The sequence below is a fragment of the Ovis canadensis genome, chromosome 22, assembly GCF_042477335.2.
Source record: "Ovis canadensis isolate MfBH-ARS-UI-01 breed Bighorn chromosome 22, ARS-UI_OviCan_v2, whole genome shotgun sequence".
In the NCBI taxonomy this organism is placed as follows: domain Eukaryota; kingdom Metazoa; phylum Chordata; class Mammalia; order Artiodactyla; family Bovidae; genus Ovis; species Ovis canadensis.
The window spans coordinates 29639180-29660444 of NC_091266.1; the positions used below are offsets into that span (position 1 = coordinate 29639180).

General features: G+C 37.1%; 1 protein-coding gene across 8 annotated transcripts in view; it reads left to right on the forward strand.

Annotated features, from left to right (window-relative positions):
- The window catches only part of EXOC6 (exocyst complex component 6), a 193188-nt gene that overhangs the window by 23583 nt on the left and 148340 nt on the right, over window positions 1–21265 (forward strand). Inside the window, exon 1 of one of the 8 annotated variants that reach the window (XM_069567530.1) lies at window positions 10361–10631. The exons of the other annotated variants lie outside the window; for them this stretch is intronic. The gene's annotated coding sequence lies outside the window, so the exon portion shown is untranslated. Of the gene's footprint in view, window positions 1–10360; window positions 10632–21265 lie in introns of those variants that run through there. 8 annotated transcript variants of the gene reach the window in all.

Below are 21265 nucleotides of genomic sequence, written 5' to 3' on the forward strand. Positions count from 1 at the left end.
GCTGCAGTCCGTGGAATCACAAGGAGTCGGACACAACTGGGTGACTGAACAATAACAACATAGCTCTAGTCCCTCTTGTGCTATTATTGTTATATCTTACATCTATATATGTTACAAATCCAACAATACCTTGTTAAAATTCTTACTACATATGGTTTTTTATTTTCCACAGAAGCTGAGGGAAGGAGAGCAAGTATATTTATAGAGTTTGTTATGTTAGCCTTATTTACCATTTATAAATCTCTTCATTTGATGCTGAGTTTTTGGTTGTGTTGTTTTCTTATTCCAGTACAGCTTTGCTCCCACATTTGTGCTGTTATTTTCAAATATATTTCTATAGTTGAAATATATATTGTCAGTACAGTTATGTACATGTTGTCTTCTGCCGTTGCTTTTTCAATCAGTAAAGGAAGAAAGATGCATTTATACTGTCTTTAAAAAAAAATCTTGTATTTAATTGTGCCAGGTCTTACTTGCCCTGACATGTGAAATCTTTAATTGTTGCATGCAGGATCTAGTTTCCTGACTAGGGATATAACCTGGGCCCCCTCCATTGTGAAAAGTAGAGTCTTAGCCACTGGACCACCAGGGAAGTCCGTATAGTGTCTTTTATAGTTACATAGTTATCTTTCCTGGTGTCTGTGTGTGTGTGTGTTCATATTGCCATCTGGGCACGCTCTTATGAAGGCCTTCCATTCATAGTTCTTTTAGGACTGGTCTGCTGTTAACAGTTCTCTCAGCTTTTGTTTATCTGCAAGGGTCCTTATTTTACCATCATTTTTCGAGAGAGAGCTTTGTTAGTTATGAGATTCTTGGTTGGCAGTTTTTTCTTTTAGCACTTTGACTGTATCATCCCATTGCCTTTTGGCCTGCGTTTTTGCTGATGATAAGTCGGCTGTTAATCTCAGTGGGATCCCCTTGTATGTGGTTTCCCCCACCCCACCCTCTTGTTGCTTTCAAGATTTTCCTTTTGTCTTTCATTATTTTACTGTGTTGTGTCTGGGAATGGATTTCTTTGTGTTTATTCTTCTTGTAGTTTATTGATTACCTTAGATGTTTAAATTAATGTTTTTCATCAAATTAGGGAAATTTTAGCCATTTTAAAAAATATTCTTTCTTCACTCTCTTTTTTACTTTGGTACTCCCATCACGTGTATGTCGGTGTGCTTAATGGCGTTCACATTTTTCTGAAGCTCTGTGTATTTCCTTCATTCTTTTTTCTCTCTGTTGTTTGGATTACATTTTTCTGTTGGTCTGTGTTTAAGTAGTCTGTCCTCTGTCAATTTATATTTGCTGCTGAGATCCTTTGATGAGTTTTCGTTTCTGTTGTTGACTTTTCAGCTCCAGAATTCCAAATTCGTTGTTTTTATAATTTCTCTCTCTGTGTCACAAATATTTTGTTAGACACTGTCATCATGCCTTCTTTCACTACTTTGAGCATGGTGTTCTTTAGTTCTGTGAACACAGTACTTTGAAGCCTTTGTTAACTCCACCCGCTAGGTCCTCTCACAGGGCCTGTTTCTTTTCCTGTGTTTGGGTCAGAGTCTCCTATTTCTTTGCCTGTCTCATAATTTGTTGATGTGGTTGAAAACTGGAAAATTCAGACAGTATAGACAGTATATTGTATTAACTCTGGATACTTAAACCTACCACCACCCCACCATCCTCTGGGGCTTATTTTTGTGCTTGTTAATTAATGGCTTGGCTGTACTATTTTAATCAAGTGTATTTATTTTCCTCACAATGTGAAGTCTCTGCTGTGGCTTCTCAGAGGGCACAGTCTTGGCACCGAGTCACTCTGGGATGACTTTCCCTGATCTCTCTGTTAAGTTTTCTGCCCATCTGGGCATCACACTCAGATATTAGACTCCAATAATTGCTGACTGGTTGCTTTATTGTTTTCAACAATACCCAAGGGCATAAGTTGTTTCACAATCTGATTCAGTTAAATATGGTCCCTTTTCCAGTGGTAGATTTTTTCCCCCCTTATGCAAGTGATTTGATGAGGCAGTATGTTTGGATGAAACTTGCAGGAGTGAGGAAAGTAGGATAGGGAAGAGATCAGTAAATCTGTGGGTTCAGCTTCAGTGTGGGCTCAGCCTGATTCCAGGAGAAGCTCTGGAGTTAGAATGATACCACAAAGTTGTTGCACTTTGAGGCACTGAAGCTGAACTTTTACTCCCACCTCCAGCAATCCTTCATTGGCTACAGGCTGCCCCAAGAGTGTATGTGCTGGCAGGGGGCATACCTTCCCAGGCATTATTGGGCAGAGTGCCTCCCACTTGCAGGTCTCCAGAGAAGATGGTAGCTATGAGCCCTTAGCTGCTGGGAGGTGAATAAGCACCACCAGGGATCTACTATACACCCCAGCAGCTAGAACACATTAGATCACACTTAGGAAATTTGAAGGAATAAATGGACAAAATTTTCATTTATCTTTCTATTTCATGGCTTCCCTTGTGGCTCAGCTGGTAAAGAATCCACCTGTAATGTGGGAGACGTGGGTTTGATCCCTGGGTTAGGAAGATCCCCTCGAGGAGAGAAAGGCTACCCACTCCAGTATTCTGGCTTGGAGAGTTTCTTAATGATTTTTCTAGTGGATTCAATCCCCTGATCTCCCCAGTCTTGACTTTTAAATGTTACTTAAAAATCGTGGTAAAATATACGTAACATAAAATTTATCTTTTTAAGTGTACAATTTATGTCATAAAGTACATTCACATTGCTCTGCAACCATCGCCACCATCCATCTCCAGAACTTTTTCATCTTTCCAAACTGAAACTGTACACGTTTAAATGGTAACTCCCCATTGTCCCTTCCTGCCAGCCCCTTGTAGCTACCATCATACTTTTTAGAATATGATTGCTTTAGGTAACTCATATAAGTGGAATCATATAATTGTCCTTCTGTGACTGGCTTGTCTCACTTAACATTATGTCATCAAGGTCCATGCATGCATGTTGTAGCTGTGTCAGAATGTCCTTCCTTTCCGAGGCTGGGTAATGTTTCGTTATATATATGTACTGCTTTTTGTCCATCCATATTTGTTTGCTCAGATTGCGCCCAGCTTTTGACTGCTGTGAACGCTGCTGTGAGCATGATGTGCAAATGCGTGTTTGAGTGCACTGTTAGTTTTTCAGGCCAGTCTCTGAGGTTTGTTCTGATCACAAGAGGACTCTGCACATTTTCTGTGGTTCTTCTTGGTAAACTGACTGATTATATAACCTCTCCCTATTCACCAGGGAGGAGGGCACAATTCTTGAGGTGCTGTGTCCCCCCTTTGCCTGGCAAAGTAATAAAGCCATTCTTTCTCCTGGCTACAAGATGAAAGTGAAAGTTGCTTACGGTGTCCAAAATCTCTGCAACCCCATGGACTGTAGAGTCCATGGAATTCTCCAGGCCAGAATACTGGAGTGGGTAGCCTTTCCCTTCGCCACGGGATCTTCCCAACCCAGGGATCAAATCCAGTTCTCCCACACTGCCCACGGATTCTCTATCAGCTGAGCCACCAGGGAAGCCCACAAGATGAAATAGAGCTTAATAAGGCTAGTCCACTAGGCAGAGTGTCAGTTCACATTGTGCCACAGGCAGAGCCTGAGGCAATAGGGAAGGGTTCCCTGGTTTAGGGAAGGAACCCTTCCCTGGTGGCTCAGAGGATAAAGCTCTGCCTGCAATACGGGAGACCTGGGTTTGGTCCCTGGGTTGGGAAGATCCCCTGGAGAAGGAAATGGCAACCCACTCTGGCATTCTTGCCTGGAGAATCCCATGGACAGTGGAGCCTGGTGGGCTACAGTCCATGGGGTCACAAAGAGTTGGACACAACTGAGCGACTTCCCTTTCTTTCTTTCTTTTCTCTGGTTTTGTTCATGTGAGCTCTGTAGTGGTAAAGAACCTGCCTGCCAAGCAAGACTTGGGTTTATCCCTGGGTTGGGAAGATCCCCTGGAGGAAGGCATTGCAACCCATGCCAGTATTCTTGCCTGGAGAATCCCATGGACAGAGAAGCCTGGTGGACTATAGTCCAGAGGGTCACAAAGAATTAGACACAACTGAAGTGACTTAGCACAGCTGGTCAAAAGTACTGATACACATATATCAACAAGCAAACATTAAACCATATAGCTCAGTGTCTCTTGCATTTAGAAGTGTTTGATTTTTAAGTGCCTGCTTTTCTTTAAGTCAATTAAATAGAGCTGTTTTGTAAATTAATGTAAATGCAACAGTGTCCAAAGGCAAAGACACATTCTGAGACATACATGTATCCAAACAGACACAAGGCTTCCCTGGTGGGTCAGCCTGTAAAGAGCCCGCCTGCAGTGCAGGAGAATACCTGCAATGCAGGAGACCTGGGTTCGATTGCTGGGTTGAGAAGATCCCTCTGAGAAGAAAATGGAAACCCACTCCAGTATTCTTGCCTGGAAAATCCCATGGACAGAAGAACCCAGCGGTCTACATCCACGGGGTCACAAGAGTTGGACACAACTTAGAGACTAAACTACTATCACTCAGACACATCATGAAATCTCATAGCTTCATTTCCCAGACTTAGTCATGAATCAGTAATCACAGTATAAAACTCACTAGTTTATAATAACAGATGGAATAAGTAAAAAATTTTTAAAGGCTTCTTTTCCTGTTTTTTTTTCCCCCCTCCTCAATTTCAGGAATTGGAGATGGTCTAAATAAGTGACCCTGAGAGCCATGGTCTCGAGGCACAGGGGGAGAAAAACATTTTCTCCTAGTTGGACAGTTTCCAAAAAGTTTTAATTTATTTTCTTTGGAGTCAAAAGAATATTGTGGCCACACAGTCAAAAGTCACTTTTCGTTTTCTTTGGTCATAGTTTTGAAGTAGGAGAGGAGGCAGGACACAGCTTTTGAAAGCATGACATAGTCCATGGATACAACATAAGCTGATTAGAATCAAAGGGGTCCAAGATGGTAGACAAGTCACTTTGACTAGACCTTGATCCTCAATTAGCAAGCTAAATAACACATCCAGAGGTGCCGTGACAGTTCTAGTTCAGTTCAGTTCATTTCAGTCGCTCAGTCGTGTCCGACTCTTTGCGACCCCATGAATCACAGCACGCCAGCCCTCCCTGTCCATCACCATCTCCCGGAGTTCACTCAGACTCATGTCCATTGAGTCTGTGATGCCATCCAGCCATCTCATCCTCGGTCGTCCCCTTCTCCTCCTGCCCCCAATCCCTCCCAGCATCAGAGGCTTTTCCAATGTGTCAGCTCTTCGCATGAGGTGGCCAAAGTACTGGAGTTTCAGCTTTAGCATCATTCCTTCCAAAGAAATCCCAGGGCTGATCTCCTTCAGAATGGACTGGTTGGATCTCCTTGCAGTCCAAGGGACTCTCAAGAGTCTTCTCCAACACCACAGTTCAAACACATCAATTCTTCGGCTCTCAGCTTTCTTCACAGTCCAACTCTCACATCCATACATGACCACAGGGAAAAACCATAGCCTTGACTAGACGGACCTTTGTTGGCAAAGTAATGTCTCTGCTTTTCAATGTGCTGTCTAGGTTGGTCATAACTTTCCTTCCAAGGAGTAAGCGTCTTTTAATTTCATGGCTGCAGCCACCATCTGCAGTGATTTTGGAGCCCCCCAAAATAAAGTCTGACACTGTTTCCCCATCTATTTCCCATGAAGTGATGGGACTGGATGCCATGATCTTCGTTTTCTGAATGTTGAGCTTTAAGCCAACTTTTTCACTCTCCTCTTTCACTTTCATCAAGAGGCTTTTGAGTTCCTCTACACTTTCTGCCATAAGGGTGGTGTCATCTGCATATCTCAGGTTATTGATATTTCTCCCTGCAATCTTGAATCCAGCTTGTGCTTCTTCCAGCCCAGTGTTTCTCATGATGTACTCTGCATAGAAGTTAAATAAGCAGGGTGACAGTTCTGCTGCTGCTGCTGCTGCTGCTGCTGCTAAGTCGCTTCAGTTGTGTCCAACTCTCTGAGACCCCATAGACGGCAGCCCACCAGGCTCCCCCGTCCCTGGGATTCAACCTGGAATGGGTTGCCATTTCCTTCTCCAGTGACAGTTCTAAGGCACCATCAAAAGACCAAAAGATGGATGGTGGCCCAGCTCCTGGAAATCTCCACCCCTTCCCTAAAATAGTTTGACTAATCCTCTCATTCAACGTTGTCACTGTTCATTAGCTCTGTCGTGGACTGCAGCACACCAGGCTTCCCTGTCCTTCACCATCTCCCAGAGGTTGCTCAAACTCATGTCCGTTGGGTCAGTGATATCATCCAACCATCTCATCCTCTGTTGTCCCCCTTCTTCTCCTGCCTTCAGTTTTCCCCAGCATCAGGGTCTTTTCTAATGAGTTGGCTCTTCGCATCAGGTGGCCAAAGTATTGGAGCATCAGTCCTTGCAATGAATATTCAGGGTTGATTTCCTTTAGAATGGACTGGTTGGATATGCTTGCAGTCCAAGGGACTCTCAAGAGTCTTCTCCAGCACCACAGTTCAAAAGCATCAATTTTTGGCATTCAGCCTTCTTGATGGTCCAACTCTCATATCTGTACATAACCACTGGAAAAATAACAGCTTTGACTTGTAGTACAGACCTTTCTTGGCAAAGTGATGTCTCTGCTTTTTAATATATGCTGTCTAGGTTTGTCATGGCGTTCCCTGATGGCTCAGTGGAAAAACTCCAGCTGCCAAGCAAGAGATGTGGGTTTGAGCCTGGGAAATCCCATGGATAGAGGGACCTGACGGGCTACAGTCTATGGGAACATGAAGAGTTGGACATGACTTGGTGACTAAACAAAAACATAAGATTTGTCATAGCTCTCCTTCCAAGGAGCAAGCGTCTTTTAATTTCATGGCTGTAGTTTCTGTTCACAGTGATTTTGGAGCCCAAGAAAATAATATCTGTCAATGCTTCATACTTTTTCCTCTTCTCTTTGCCATGAATTGACAGGACCCGATGCCATGGTCTGTAGAGAGGAAAATGAGACCAAACTCGGAGAAACAGGGAGTCAGTCAAGTTAAATGTATGTTGCCACTTGGGTTTTCCTCCTAGGAGACCTTTAAAAACGAAAGCGGGGGTACTTCCCTGGAGGTCCAGTGGTTAAAAATCTGCTTTGCAATGCAGGGGACGCCAGTTCAGTGATCCCTCATGCCATGGGGCAACGAAGAGCCTGAGTTCTGCAGTCAGGACCCAGCACAGCCAAAATAAATAAAAATCTAAAAAGAAAAAGGAAGAGTTCCCTGGTGGCCTAGTAGTTAGAATTCCGCACTTTCACTGCAAAATCAATCCCTGGTTGTGGAACCAAAAAAAATAACAAAAACCTCAAGCAGAGGTGAAGGTCTCTGGCAGTGCAGTTTCCTGTTTCTGCCCGGTGAGTCCACTGGGAATTTTGATGAACCCTCCAAAACTATTACAAGATAATTAAAAAAAAATGATAAAATTATGCTCCACATGCAGATAGTGAAAGAAAGAAAGAAAGTGAAGTCGTTCAGTCATGTCCGACTCTTTGCGTGGGATTTTCCAGGCAAGAATACTGGAGTGGGTTGCCATTTCCTTCTCCAGGAGATCTTCCCAATTCAGGGATTGAACCTGGGTCTCTTGCTTTGTAGGCAGACACTTTACCGTCTGAGCCACCAGGGAGGTCATACAGGTAGTAAATTAATGCATTCCAAAGATTTTATTTAACTTATTAAATAATGAGGGAACCATTAATATGTTACAACTGTTTCAAAGGCAACGGCAAAAAATGATATTGGCCTATGAGAATGCTGAAATAGATTTATCAATAGGCATATAATTGGTCAGTATTTGCAGGGCAATAATCAGTTGCATTCCACTGATAAAAGTGTGTTACATTTCTATGGGCAAGAATAACTTGCATCACTATCAGTTTCCAGCAATTTACAGAAATGTAAAACGGTTCAAAGACAATGAAAGCCACAGATAATGTAGAAGGATGTGCTGGATGGAACATTTAGTGATTGTTTTCTATTCAAAATATTTCAAAATTTTCAAAATTATTAAAAATATTTTGCAATTCTTGCCACTGGTTGGAAATATTTTAAAATTTTCTCTTTTACTATGCTGATGTCTTGCAAAAGTTTTTATGAAAATAAAATTAATCAATCTTTCCTTTTTGCTTGAAAGTTTTCCATGCTGCTAGGTTATAGGTAAATCCACTCATGTTTTCTTTTGGTAATTGTATGATTTTATTTTTTACTTTCACATTTCTGATCTTTTTGAATTTTCCTGGAGTATGGTATGCTTTTGTCTTTATTTTAATATGGCAAACCAGCTAGCTATCTTAACACTTCTTATTAAAAAGCATATCTTTTTCACATTGATTTCAGATGCTGCTGGTATCATTTACTAAATTTTTATATGTGGTGGATCTAAGATTTTTTTATCCTGTTCATTATCTACATGTTTATTCATGTGCTGTATACCATTATAACATTAATATGCTTGAATTTATTAATGCATTGTTTTTGAAATAGTCCTGTCTTCATAGAATAAATCACATTTGTGTCAGTGAATTGCTCTTTTAGTGCGCTGTTGAATTCTGTTTGTTCGTATGCTTTTCAAGATTTTTTTTTTTGCACTGATATTCATAAGTGACATGGTCTAGTTTTTTTGGTGCGGTTTCCCCACTCTGGTACTCTTGCCTAGAAAATCCCATGGCCGGAGAAGCCTGGTGGGCTACAGTCCATGGGGTCACAAAGAGTCGGACACGACTGAGCAACTTGACTTTCACTTTTCCTCACATCATTGAATCAATGTTGTGCTCATCTCATTAAATAAAATTAGAAGTTTTCTTTCTTCTCCTGTGCTTTAGAATAGTATAATTAGCATTGATTAATATTTAATCTTTAAAGGTTTGTTACAATTACCTGATGAAATCAGGTGCCTCTTTTTTTTCCTTGTATGAGCATCTTACCTCGTTTCTCTTGTTTTTTCTGTTACAGTTGGTTTTGTCTAGAGAGTCAGTAAGTTGTATTCTTTTGAATTATCCATCTCTTCAAATTTATTTGAGTTGTGTAATGTAGTCTCATGTTAAAATTTCCTTCAGTTTTTGATGGCTTGTTTTATCCCCCTTGTCAGTTCTGATTTAGAATACAGTATTTGTGATTTCACTCATTTTTTTCCTTGATTAGGTTTGTTAGTAGTTGATCTATTTTGTTGACTTAAACAATCTGTCTCAGGATTTATTCAGTCCAGTAGTTTATTTTCTAAGTCATTCCTTTCTGCCTTTATATGTAATGATTTATGTCTTCTGATTTATTTTATTCTTTTTCTAGCTTTTTGTGTTTTGTACTTGATTCATTTATTTTGTTTTATTGAGATAATTATTTAATGCTGTTAATTTTTCTCTGGTGACTGATCTAGCTGTATTTCATATATTCTGATATTTTTTCCCCATTGCTATTTTAAAGAAATTCTGCTTTATTTTTGTATTTTCAGTTTGATCCAACAGCTTTTTAAATAGTATGTTTTTAAAAAATTTCCAGATGTGAAGTCTTTTTTATTAAAAAAAAAAGGCTTTTAATTTTTAATTTTATTTCACTACAGTTAGGTAAATCTATTTTAACTAAATCCTATTCTTTGGAATTCATTGAGGTTTTACTATTTGTGGCTTAATATATGGTTAGTTTTCATCAGTGTTTCATGTAGTCTTAAAAATAAAGCATATTCTTTTTTATATTTGAGTTCTCATTTTCACACAGACTCTATTAAATAGGTCGGTTCTGTCTTCTTTCTTTCTTGAACTGAGAGAGGTGTGTTACTGTCCCATTTTATTAATTTGTTATTCTCACTTCTTACATCTCTTAGAGTTTGTGTTTTATGAACATTTGTTGCTAAAGTTTTGGGTGTAATATACATTATATCTATATCTTGAACTGTAGTTTTTAGCATAGAGTATACAGGTTATAAGTATAAAGCTCAATTTATTTTCTGTTTTGTTTTCCATGATGAATGGTGGTTTTTGTTGTTTTGTTTTTGGCTGTTTTGCTGAGAAGTCAATCTTAAGTGAATTTCTCCTTAATTATAGATTAAAACTGCTGTAAAGGATTTTGGTAGCATGTATAGATGGGAGATCTTAGGTTATTAGGCAAACTGCCCTTTAGATCTGCCATAGACGGTTTGATATTTTTGTTGAATTTTCTAAATTTTTCTGGGGAAATAGTCCACCTCTGCATACATTAATCTGCTTACTTGCTTAAGCTTTTTGAATTAAATTACTTGGCAATTCAATTTGTTACCCTAGAGGAGAAATTTAATTTATATGTATCAGGTGTTTTCCATTTCTCATCTTTAGCTTTTTACCAAGTAGCACAAAAGTCAACAGGAAGAGACATCTTGGTCAGGAGTGTAAAAACAGGAAGGAGGAAGTCTATTGCAAATCTGTGTTAGCTGATTATCAATTCAGATTTCACCATAGAGGATGTCCATTAACGATCATCCTTGGGCTGTGTTGTTAACCAGAATTTCAGTGAGTGTTAATGTCAGTATTATAGAATGTCAGTCCTGGTTATAGGAAGTAATGTTAACAAACAGACTGCACTAGGCCCTTCCCTAAGCATGGAAACAGGATACTATTAGTGAGAGCAAGTTCGAGAAATTGCGCATAGAGGAAAACAAGGCAAGTAAAATATAACATCAAAAATATAGAGGAAATCATCTTTATTTTTTTGCCTGTGTTTGATCTTGATGCTTTGATTGGTTGTATGATCCTTTAAGATATGAGTGTATCCTTTTTAAAAAAAAATTAGAGTATGTCAACTCTGTCATTTAAAATATTGTTTGACAGAATACTTTCAACTGAATTAAAGGAAGCACCTGGACATTATTTACTAAAGTGTTCTAAGAGCGCATGTAGCAAACTAGATAAAATATTTAATGGGAAAAGAGTGAATATTTTGTGAACAAGAAATCTTTTTTAGCATTCTTTGGTGAAAGAAGTTAAATTCTGTTTATACATTTCTATGTTTATACACTTCTGGAGTTGCTAAAAGTTCTGTTACTCTGTAGCTACAAGATACCTACTTGATTTAGTTACCCAACAGTGGTATTTTAGGATATTTAACTTACCCTGAGTTCTTTACTTGGCCATGCAATATTGTGGAAGTTTTAAAGAAGTTAAAAGTGGTGTATAAAAGCTAGATGGCATTATATTATTATTATTTTTTATTATTACTCTAGAGGCCTGTTTGACATTTTCTTTTCCTCAAACATCTGTTTACCTAAACTTCGCCTTTATTTCTGAATTATTTTGAAATAAATACGCTTCCCAGCATTTTATATATCATGGCACAAATAGAAAGTTAGAATGAGGGTTGAGATGACTGTTATTGTGGTATACCTATAACCTATTTATTTGGGAAGACATGCTCCAATATGTTAGTCAGATAAGGGGGTTTGTCAACTCCTCATAATTGTAAGAAGATGTGTGTATAGGTGTGTGCGTGCATGTATGTCTTAGTTAAAGATTTTTTGTTTTAGTTTTAAGTACCAAACCAACTTAAGAAAAAAAATGAAAAAAAAAAAAAAGAAAGTTACTGGGTATCCCACAGAACTACTTCTCAAAAGACTGAAACAAAGAAGTAGAAGACCATATTTCTGTTTCTCCAGCTTCATTCTTCTTCTTTATTCTCTGAGGTCTGGCCTTCTCTGCTTCTCTTTGCCCTTGAGGAGGATGACCACATACAGCTTCCTTGTGTCATAAGCTGACTGTTTCTGAATTCTGCTTCAAAATTTCTGAAAGAATGTGTCTGACTGAACTAACTCAGATCAGTTGTTCACCTCTGGTGCACTGCGGTACGATGAGAAGAGGCTGTACTGCTCGTCCAGCCTTGTGAATGGTCAGGAGTTTTCAGGACATAGAATATATGCAGTTGTGTCTTTGCACTTTTCTTGGGAGAAGATCTGTAACTTTTATTAAAATCATAGAAGATTCTTGCTACTTCCAGACCCCTGCCTAGAGAAAAATCAATAACTACTCTTAAGAGTTAGAATAGAATTCCCACCGTGTTCAACAGGTATCCTTTGTATCAGTTAAACTGTTTGTCTTTTTCACAAGGCTGTCTTTTTTTCTTGGCTGTGTCTATCATGATTAAATTCCTTCCTCCTTATTTCTCCACTTACTCAATTGCCTACCTATCACTGAATTCCCTTCTTAGGTCATATTTCCTTTATGAAATCTTGGCATCTCAGAGCACTGCGTTCTATGTGGAGGTATATAATTATATATACACACACACATATATGTATATTTTCTGTGTCTGAATTCTTATAGCATGGATTTTTAAAAATGCTACACAGTGTTATTTAGTTGCATGTCTTAATATGTATATTTTATTTCTTTCTTGTGTGGCTGTGTTGCACAGCTTTCAGGATCTTAGTTCCCCAACCAGGGATTGAATCTGGGCCATCTAGTCAAAAGTACTGAGCCCTAACCGCTGGACCATAGGGAATTCTGAATTCTTTAAATAAATGTCTTAAATGTAGGCCTAATCTAATAGTCAGTGAGGCCTATTATTGTCATGCATCCTTGATTGGTTCCAACTCTGTTATATAGCATAATGCCATGGGTACAATAGACTCTCAGTAAATACTTTTTGAATTGAATTAATGAAAAACAAGAACCTTCATTATAGAAAACTTGAATATATAGAATAGGAGAAAAAAAATCACTTTTTTCCTACTGCTTAAGGATAATCAAAACTCTAGTCATTTTTAATATTAGAAACGACATGCTACTTGTTGAATATTTATTGGTTATGATATTTAACATTTTAAATGTTGAATTTTGTTAAACGTTTGATAATGAAGTTTCATCCTGTTTTTTCTGTTTGTTTGATTGTCTTCTAATTGTTGCACATTTAGGTGGTTCTTATTTTTTTGTGAAATAAAATAATTTCTTAGGATCTTTGTTCCTGGAAGTGAAAATAAGTAGTAAATAATAGGTAATAGGGCTTCCCAGATGGCTCAGTGGTAAAGAATCCACCTGCCAGTAAAGGAGATGCAGGGGATACAGATTTGATCGCTGGGTCAGGAAGAGCCTCTGGAGTAGGAAATGGCAACCTGTTCCGGTATTCTTGCCTGGAAAACACAACTGAATGACTGAGCACACAGACACGCACAAATAATAGGTAACAGCTAACATTTTTGAATATTTACTATATGCCACTGTTTAAAATACTTGTTTCTATTATTTCATTTAATCTTCATAAGAAGCAAATGAGATACCCATTTTGCAGATGAAGAAACTGAGGTAGAGAAAGATTAGGTCATTTACCCTAGGTTCTCAGGAAGTGGTGAGCTAGATATAGAACATAGGCTATTTGGCTTCTGAGCCTTTGCCTTCTGACTTAGATTATCAAATAATGAAAGCTGCAATATAAACACAATTAAATTTTAACTAAGAAAGGTTAGAAGGGAAGAAGGGAAAAAAAGGGAGGAAGGTTTACATTAGGATTGGAAACAGTAAGGAATGTGACCAGAACTATACTCAGGAAGGGAGGGTCCTCTAAAACTTGTGCTGGATCAGATACAGGTTCCTTACTCCTCCGTGTTCCAAAACACAGGCCTCCAGTAGCTTTAGGAAGACCAGTTTCTGGTTTGTTCTCTCCAGGACTGGAAACCACTTGATGCAAGAAAGATTACTGACCTTTTCACCCTTGTCAGGCCCTTTTTCAGTTCTGAATGATGAAAAACAAGACACCATCTTTCTCTGCCTTCTCTTTTTTCATCATTTCTATCCTCATTCATTCATTCCTGTGTAAAAAAGAACATAAATCAGGTTTGTTTTTTGCCTTTCTTAGTAGAAGGGCTAGTTCTTTTCAGTTTGGTAGACCAAGCCTAATAGAATCCATACATAATGGTTTGTTGTTTTGTTTTCTGTTTTTGCATGCCTGGATGTGAACGCAGGCAACTATTCTTTGTGTGGTTTGTGAAGAGAGTGTGTGTATGTGTTATTGTTGTTTGAGTATTGCCAACTTCATTTTAAAGGAGCTTAATTTCAAGAGAATTCATTAATAGAGGCATTGCCATAGTAATAAGAAAGAAAGTCTGGAAATGTGTAATGAATATGTTACTGACATATTTAAAATAAAAAAATTCATCTACTGAATGGTGATTTTTTTTTTTTTTTTGCAGTAAGCTCCTTTTACTTTTTTGTCCAATATCCTGTAACACTGCTTGTGAGTTCAAGACTTGGATTGTATACTTGGCTCTGGCCTTTTGTAGGCATGTGCTGTTGAGCAAATCCTTTAGTTTCTCTGAGCCTCATTTCCTTCATCTGTGAGGCAGAGATAAAACCAGTTGCCCTGTCTGCTTCCCTAGGGTTCTTGGGATCAAATGCAATGATGTATGCAAAATTGCTTTGTGGATTGCAAAGCACCAGTACAAATGTAAAAGATTATTTTTATTTTTAATTTGGTTAATTTATATTCTGCTTTTGAGTGGACACAGAATTTCTCTTCTCAGCTTCTCTCCATTTTTTCTTCTAAGCGAAATGACCAGCAGAAGTGGACTTTGTGGTCAGGATAAATAGTAGGGGTTAAGATCAGCCTTGTATCAGGATTACCATCTTTCTCTTTTCTTCCACATTATTTCTCAATTACATTGATTTGGCACAGTGTCTTTTGAAAAATGCATTATAAAAATTAAATATGTATTAATATATTTATTTTTTAAATGCATAATTTTGGAATCCTTCCTTCCAGAGTTCACATGAAATTCATTTGCATCAGACTTTCATTTTTAATATTTTCTGCAGTTTGGTAAAGTTCTGTTTTTTACTTCAGGGTATACTTACATCTTTTCCAGGACCTCCAAAACTTAATTTTTTAAACACTAACTTTACTTGACATGTTTTTTCCCATAAAATGCTTATGTTATATAGTTCAGAGGTAGTTTTAAAAACTCAAATCTGTTAGAGGTTTTAGATTGTTTTTCATTCAGCAATTTTAGCATTATCCTCATATATAAGACACTTAACATGAAAAAAATAATAAAAATTGTCTGTTTGTAGATTTTTCCAAATCTGGTGGAGAAGATAAGTGAAATAAACTTTTATTTATATTTGACTGATACTTAGTTTTTTTAAATCTTAACTTATGATTCAGTGCTAATTTCCCATCAGTTTTCAATATAATGTATAAATTCTTTCGTATTTACTACAAATTCCAACAGTGACTTTAAGGTGACCTTTAATTTCTGTGTGTTCTTTTAATATCCGAGTGCCTATGATATATCAGGCACCATGTAATCTATAAAAATTTATCCTACGCTAGATTGTCCATACTTCCCCATAAGAATTTGGAGTTGCCAGAAAATTTTTATTGTGTTTATTGTTCTGTTATTTTAAAAATTAAACAGTTCAAGTATAATTGATTTCCAATATTGTGTTAAGTTTCAGGTATAGTGACTAGTTATATATATATATTTTTCACATTATTTTCTGTTATATTTTATTTTCAGATATTGAATATAGTTCTCTGTGTTATACAGTAAATCCTTGTTTTGTACCTGTTTTATATATAATAGTTTGTATCTTCAATTCCATACTCCAAATTTGTCTTTCTCCCCCTTCCTTTTCCCTTTTAGTAACCGTAAGTTTGTTTTCTATGTCTGTGACTTTATTTGTTTTGTAAATAGATTCATTTGTTTTTTTTTTTTAGATTTCACATATAAGTGATATATATTATTTGTTTTTCTCTGTCTTCATTTAGTGTGATAACCTCTAGGTCCATCCATGTTGCTGGAAATGGCAATATTTTATTCTTATGACTTTCATTGTGTATGTTATATACACAACATCTTCTTAAACCAGTGGTCTGTTGATGGGTACTTGGGTTGTTCCCATGTTTTGGCTAGTGTAAATAATGCTGCTGTGAACGTTGAGGTGCATGTATCTTTTGAATTAGAGTTTTCTGTCTTCTCTGCCTGTATGCCCAGGAGTGGGAATGCTAGATCACGTGGTAGCTCTATTTTCGTTCTTTTTTTTTTTTTTTCCCTATCTTCGTTCTTTAAGCAGCCTCCGTGATGTTCTCCATCATGGTTGCTCCCAATGTACGTTCCCATCAACAGAGTAAGGGGGTTTCCTTTCTTCCACACCCTCTCCAGCATTTATTGTTTGTAGGCACTTTGATGACAGACATTCTGACTGGTGATATACTTCCTTGTGATTTTGATTTGCATTTCTCTAATAGTTAGCAGTGTTGAATATTTTTTTCATGTGCCTGTTGGCCATCTGTATTTCTTCTTTGGAGAAATACTTATTTAGTTCTTTTGCCCATATTTTGATTTTTTTTTATATTGAGTTGTATATTTTGGATATTAGCCCCTTGTCGATTGCATCATTTGCAAATATTTTCTCCCATTTCATAGTTTGTCTTTTCATTTTGCTGATGGTTTCCTTTGCTGTGCAGAAGCTTTTAAGTTTGATTAGGTTCCATTTGTTTATATTTACTTTTATTTCTTTTGCCTTAAAAGGCTGATCCAAGAAAATATTGCTACGTTTTAAATGTGAGAATATTTTCCCTAAGTTTTCTTCTAGGAGATTTATGGTAGCATGTCTTATAGTTAGGTTTTAAACCATTGTGAGTTTGTTTTTATATGTGATGTGCGGGAGTGTTTGTTCTAATTTAATTGATTTACATGTGGCTATCCTGCTTTCCCAACACTATTCGCTAAAGAGACTGCTTTTTTTCCATTGTATATTCTTGCCTCCTTCATCATAGATTAATTGATTGTAGGTGTGTGGGTTTATTTCTTGCCTCTCTATTCGTTTGTCTGTTTTTGTTCTTCTGTTTTTAACCATTATATTAAAGCAGTAGATAACAGGATAAAGTAGATTCAGAAAAGGAAGAAATATTATTTTTATTTTGATTTTATAGTAGTTAGTTGTTAATTGAGTGTGAGATTCATACCATATTTTGATGCAACAGTGAAAAGAAATATGTTGAATTTCTAGAGATTACTTTTAGGTGAAGAGTGCCCTCTAGTGAACCTTTTCTGTTTATTTAGATGCAGTTCTTTGCATCTTCACAGCATTTATGAACTGAGTATGGAAGTGGAAGACACCTTCAGTTCTCAAGGAATTTAGAAAATAAAACATGCAATAAGTTATTGGAGAATAAATTAGATATATTATACAAATAAATAAAAGTGTATTATAGACTGTATATAATAGCACTGGGAAAATTCTAGGTCATGGAGAGTGAAGTCGCTCCATTGTATCTGACTCTTTGCGACCCAATGGACCGTAACCTACCAGGCTCCTCTGTCCATGAAATTTTCCAGGCAAGAGTACTGGAGTGGGTTGCCTTTTCCTTCTCCAGGGGATCGTCCCAACCCAGGGATCGAACCCAGGTCTCCTGCATTGCAGGCAGACACTTTACCGTCTGAGCTACCAGGGAAGCAGTAGGTCATGGGGCACCAGGGAAGCAATAGGTCATGGGACAGGTATTATTCAGTATTCATGAAAGTATGTCAGAGAAACTAGCTGGAGGTGAATTGTGAAGGAAGTTTAAGATTGAGGCATATTGTAGGGAGGAGCATCCTGGGTTGGAAAAAGAAGTTAAGGACAGTGCCAAAAAGGATTAGTGCCAAAAGGAAAAAAGAAATAGTGAAAAAAGGAATTATTCTAGAAAATATTTTAATTTAATTCTGTTTTAGATACTTTATACAGATGTCCAGATTGTTCTTGTACTTGAAAACTTTTGTAGAAGATTGAAGACAGATTCCTCTACAGTTGTGTCTTGGGGTCTTGCATGTGGCTGCAGTCAGATATTGGTTGCTGGTTGGGCCAAAATCAGCTGAGGCCCAGCTGGACTAGACAGCCATGCTGGCTCACTCATTCTGCTGGCGGTTGGGGGCTGTCATTTGGGAGTGCCCACATGTGGCCCCTTCAGCATGTCATTTTCAGGATTGTTAGATTTCTTACGTGATGGATAGTTTTCTCCAGAGTGTATGTGAAAGTTGCATGGCTTCTTTGTAGCTTCTGGAGTCACATATTATTACCTGAGTTATGTTCCATTGGTCGAAGTTATCATAAGCCTGTCCAAATTCAAAGGAAGGGGATATAGACCCTACCTCTCAATGGAAGATGTGTTAGAGAATTTTGGAACCATGTTATAAAACTACATTTCCTTTCCTGCCCCCTTGAAGAGTTAGGCTCAGTGCAGATAAATTTTAATGATTTAGGGAGCAGCTGTCCTCTGTATTAATGTCACCTGTGCGATGACTATTTTGTGCACTTGGTTTTCAGTTTCTATTGTACATGGTTGGTGTTTGATGAATATTGTTAGAATTCTCCTCTATCTTTATCCTGCTGTTAATGTCTTTTTAGCTGTTTCACTTCTTAATTCCACCTGGATTACAAAGAATCAGGGAAAGTTATGGGAAAGTTGTTATTCATGTTAGATATATTTAATGAAATGGTTGGAGAAACGTTGAGTGCTAACATTTGACATGGTACCTTATGTTGACTGTTTTCTTTCTTGCTATTCTAAATTGCTAAGTAACTGTAGTATAAATTTTTTTCCCCCAAGATAAGAATGGTACTTTGAGCAATCCTTTTTTGTATTTAAGATAGGGACATGGTGTCTTTGCTATTCGTTGTTTTTTTGAAAAAAGAGTTCCAGATCATGTGACTTTGTGTAGAAGAGGCTTTTCTCCTCAATGGCAGCTCACTTGCTGCTGTGGAGTCTTTCAGCTCACTGTTTCTTTCTCTTATGGCTGTTACTGGAGTTCGGGGACGTAAGTGCTTCTAGAGGCTGTTGAGGAGAGTTGCAGTGTTTCAAGTCCCCGTTTCTGACTCTGGCTGCAGGGTTTTCAAGTGGGTTATAAACTGGCATTGAAGAGACCGCTCCACTGAAACATAAGATTACATTTCCAATTTACATAGCCTAGGAGTACCAAAGCCATGCCCTTAGGGTAAGAGTATCTCTGTGTATCTTCTCCTAGTTTCCAGGATCCATACAGTGGGCCCAGAGAACTGCTGCTGAGACAGTCTCACTGGTGTTTAACTGCCCTTTTATACTCGGGGCTTACATATACCCCATTCTGAAAGAACTTACACTAGTAATTCATCATGTGCTTCTATAAAAGAAGTATTTTCGAGTCTTGGCCTGAAATTAATTGCCAGATGATTGGTGTCATGACCAATTGCTGAATTTACCAAATTTGCTGATATACCAAAAACCTGTTTTTAAAACTATTTTTGAGATTGATAGCAAGTAACTTGTATTGGATAGGAAGTGGATAGGATGGTTTTAATTGCTTTTGAAAATTTCTGGTCAGTTTTTCTGTTTTATGTTTACCATTGTCTTCATAGCAGTGTTTTTAGGAATGCTTAGTTTGTCCAAAGCTGATAATCATAAGGTGGTTAATTGTCATAAATATGTTTAATATTAGAAAAGTATATTTTATAGTTATTAATGGTAACCAAAGTTTCAGTACTAATCAGTTTGATTGGTACTTAGAACATGAAAAACAGTCAGTATAAATATGAAATTCCTGAAAAAGTATCATAAATAATCTCATTAATATGAAATACCAAATCTTGAATACTAATTACTAGAAATACAAAATTGACTCATATTTTAGAAATTAAGCTTGATATGCAATTTGAAACACTGGTACAAGAACAGAAAAATGCCTGTGGACTGGAAAAATGTAGAATGGTCAAAAGGATGCAAAAGCAATTTTTTTATCACTAGAGATTTTAATAAACCATTTCTCAGGAAACAAATAGATTTCCTTTACAGTTAGTGATAGGATCTTTTTTTCAGTGAAGATACAATGAAAGAAAAAGATACTGAGAACAGTATAAGGGTATTTTTTTATGCTTTTTGACAAAAAATTCCTAATGTTACTAGTAGTAAGAAGAGTTCTTTTTAACACAGTAGCTTGTGAATGTTGTTTTTCTTCAGAAAGATGTTTTCCTAAAAAAATTGGAATATGATTAGTGAATTGATAATATTAATAGAATGTAACATCTGTCCAAAAAAATCAAAGTAGCTTGAATGCCTCTGTTAGGACATTTGATTTGATGATACAAATATTAATTTTCAAAGAACTAGTGTTAACATTTAAATGACATGTTTTCTTATATTTAATTACCACTAGGTGGAGCCCTATACATGCAATTCAAGAAGGCATTTCAGAAATATCATTTACTTGTTTAAATTCTATAAATCTGATAAATCGGATGATCAAATACTAAGAGATAACTCATATTTCCGCAGTTTGGTATAGGTTAGATATAATGAAGATGGAAAGTATATACCAAAAAATTGTTTTTAGCTATGTTTTTAAAACACACATTTAAAAAAGACATATATAAGAATGGTTTTATGCATTCCTAGTTGCTAGTTAAAATATGTAAATAAAATCATACTGTAGCATAGTCTATTTTTGTTTTTCTTCACATAGTTTTAAAGTCATCTCTTTTAAATTGATTTCGTATCTGCATTTTTGTCTGATTAGCATTACATTTTGTCAGAAGTTAGATTTTATTGTGCTAAGCTTTTGAAAGTGATGACAAGACTCTTGTTACTGAAGTTATTATCTATATATGGAGCACTAAGTTGCAACCGTAGTGGATGAGGGTAGTGGAAAATTTACTGACTTTCTAATGTTCACTCTTTCTGGTCTTGTTATATCTGTATTTATAGGAACTTGATTAGGTTTGCCAAGAGACATTATAAAATCCTGGGGACATTTTGAAAGAAGAAAAGCTTATTTTCATTAACATTGTATGCTGCTTGAAAATTTAGAACAGCAGTATATCTCGCACACTAATTAGATGGATACAACTGCTTAACCAGTTTAGGATTCAGAGAATGAACAATGCTGAATGGTATTTCCTTCTTGCCCTGCAAGTGAAAATTTCAAAGAATGATAACTATCATTCAAAGACATAAAAAGGAAAAAGAAAAATATATTTTTCAGAGTCTGTTCAGCTGAGGTCAGCCAAGTACCGGGCCCTCAGTTTTCTCTTCATGCATTGTTCCTCCTTATTTCCTTGCGTTTGTAATTTAATACTGCCTAACAATTAGCTATGCCTCACTTCTCATCCCCTTTTTCTGTTCATCGGATGATTTTACCTGATGGGTGCAACAGTGCACATCAGGGATTCCCTGCTGAGTCATTCTCAATTGTTGATCTTCAAAGGTGATCTGGTTAGTTTCTATGCTGCTAACTTCTCTGCATTCTCATGGTGCTTATCACCATTTCTGACTGGAGAGGCTGTCTAAAACAATGGTT